Genomic DNA, 2887 nt, shown 5'->3' on the forward strand with positions numbered 1-2887 from the left:
GTGCCATGTATTTATTTTTCATATTTAAAACCCCTTAACAAAGTTCTCTTTTTAAATGATGTCAGTCATGGATTAAGTTTTTAATTAGCTAGCACTTAAAATCTGCCAGTGAGTTTTCAGTTCAATCAAAACAAAACCGACGCTCAAAGTGGGTACTTTTATCTGTCTCTTTCTGGTATGTTCCATATCTAATTACTGTGAAGTCTGAGTGGTTTTGTTATTATAAATTGCAAATTAAACATTTCAGAAATGGTCTGCCAACAGGTTTCAGCAGGATAAAAGGAGAACTTTGCATACACATTATAACATAATGAAATGTACAGGTTACATACTGGACTCATTCTTACTCCCCAGAGGATAAGCTTTTGATTTCAATAGTTCCTTGGGATTATTAAAGTCTATTAAACAATCAAACTTGTAACTGTCAGATTGAACTCCTGCGTCTGTAAGTACAGCTTAATCATCTAAAAGTTCATCCCAGTAATTGCATATTAGGTGCAAACTTTCTGGGCATTCTTAACTAATGTGTCCTGTTTTCTGTGAAGTTGCAACTGAGTGAGCCATGCCGAGAAACTGTGATTCAGAGTCATGACAGGAACCAAATGTAATTTCTTCTAATTCTCCACGTACAAGATGTGGCAGCAGAATCTCACAGATCACATGCTCACTCCAGTAGTACCTGACAGCACAGTTCTGCACCTGTTTGTGTCTGCTGCCTTTGCGTTAACACTGAAGCTTATGTAACAATCACAGCATGATGTGTGATTACTTTTGGTGTCAACGTTGACTCATTCATTCCGTCATACAGTACAGTCTACTGTAGGACAAAACAACTCAAAACCCCTCCAGCATAGGAGTATAAGGTACAAAAAAGTACACTATTTGAGTACTCGACCCAGACTGAGACCCAAATTTGTTTTTTGTCTCTGTTAAACCAAAGGTACCTACCTACCAAAGCAAACAGCAGCCAGACGGGCATGCTCCAACTCCTTCAAATCTAACATAAGAAAGGTCTCAAACATGGCCACTCTTTACTCTTTCACTGTTAAATGAATTGAGAACAACACCATTACAGCAAATCAACATATATAATCCATACAAATAATGTGTATAATGTAATGTGTGTGTGTGTGTGTGTGAGAGAGAGAGAGAGAGAGAGAGAGAATCCAGGCCTGCTGGCTAACTGGACTCTATGAGTGCCTAGCAGCACAAATGAATGGATGGGACTGATGGATGGGACTCATCTGATGGATGGGACTCATCTAGAGTGGCTAACCCAAGGAAAGGACAGTCCTCATCATGAAGAACCCTTAGAAGGGAGCAATTCATCCAACTATCAGCCTATAACCTGCTTCTGCACAACATGGAAGCTCCTGTTAGACATCTAGAGGTCAAGTCAAAGCCAATTGCACAAATTACCATTTGTGCGGTATATACCAAGGTGATACGCTATCCCTGTCGCTGTTCTGCAGAGGTCTGAACCCCCTCAGCCAAATCACTACAGTATGATTAAGGACACCATTTTTGAAGTACAGCAACCATCAGCCACCTCCTGTACATGGACATCAAGTTGTGCATCAAGAATGAGCAAGACATTGACTCGTTGATCCACAACACCAGGATCTACAGCAGTGAGACTGGAATGTCATTCAGTGAGATAAGTGTGGTTGGATGCTAACAAAGAGAGTGAAGATGATCAGAAGGGAGGGGGCTGAACTACCAGAAGGCAACATCACAGATGTTCAGAACAGTTACAAATACCTAGAGATCTTGCAGGCGAATGGAAACTATGAGGAGGCCACAAAGAAGGTATGGGCCATCAACAAAAACGCCCTGCCAGTCATCAGATACTCCACTGGCATAATAAGTTGGCCAAAGGGGTAGATAGAGGCCATTAATATCAAGGCAAAGAAGGCCCAAGTCCAGCACCTTGAGACTGTACAAAGTGGAACAAGGGAGGCTAGTGAGTGTTAGAGCCACTGTCCAGGATGAAACAATAAAGATCCAGGAATAAATCAGGAAGATGGCCCCCAGAGGTGAACTGCTAAGCGAATAATCCAGCCAGCAGAAACCTGGCAATAATGAGGAGGAAGAGGACAAACCATCATGGAGGGACAAGCCTTTTCACTGCAGGCATAGAAGAGTTTAAGTTGGGGTAACTGGACTTCGGTTTAAAACTGACCTGCATGACTGAGAACAGCACAGAAGTATAATCATGGCAGCATAAGAACAGGCACTCAGTACAAGATCAGTAGAGGCTGGGGTCCACCACCCCAGACAGGACCCCAGGTGCAGGCTGTGCAAAGATGCCCCTGAGACAATTCAGCACAAAACAGCAGGGTGTGAGATGCAGGCAAGAACAGCATACATGGAACACTGGCATAGCATACAGAAACATTTGCGCTGAGTATGAAATAAGAACTTTATTGATCCCGCAGGAAATTGTTAAAATATTTTGGCAGCGGTGGGATTCGAACCCACACCCCCAAAGAGACTGGAGCCTTAATCCAGCGCCTTAGACCGCTCGGCCACGCTACCTTCCTGTAGGCTGGAAGTCCCAAGGACAGAATGGAAGACACCTCTCAAGGTGGTTGAGCATGACCGAGCTAAGATCCTGTGGGACTTCCAGATCCAGAAAACCAGCCAGACATTGTGGTGGTCAACGAACAACAGAGGGAGGCAATGGTGATAGATGTAGCAATTCCAAGTGACAGCAATATCAAGAAGAAGAAACACGAGAAGCTATAAAAATACCAAGGGCTGAAAGTACAATATCAGTGGTCTCTGTTCAGACCAGCGTGGTCCTTGGAATATATCTACATATGTTTACACGCACTCACGGAGAGAGAGAGAAAGAGAGAGGGACTTGGCTTCCACAGAAGGGAAT

The 2887-nt window shown here is 43.3% G+C and overlaps 1 non-coding gene across 1 annotated transcript; it reads right to left on the minus strand.

Moving 5' to 3' along the window:
* Window positions 1–2456: 2456 nt before the first annotated feature.
* Window positions 2457–2538, minus strand: trnal-aag. The gene has a single exon. It is a non-coding gene; the product is annotated as a tRNA-Leu (tRNA).
* Window positions 2539–2887: the final 349 nt, after the last annotated feature.

Source organism: Scatophagus argus, chromosome 9 (genome assembly GCF_020382885.2).
Source record: "Scatophagus argus isolate fScaArg1 chromosome 9, fScaArg1.pri, whole genome shotgun sequence".
Taxonomy (NCBI): Eukaryota; Metazoa; Chordata; class Actinopteri; family Scatophagidae; genus Scatophagus; species Scatophagus argus.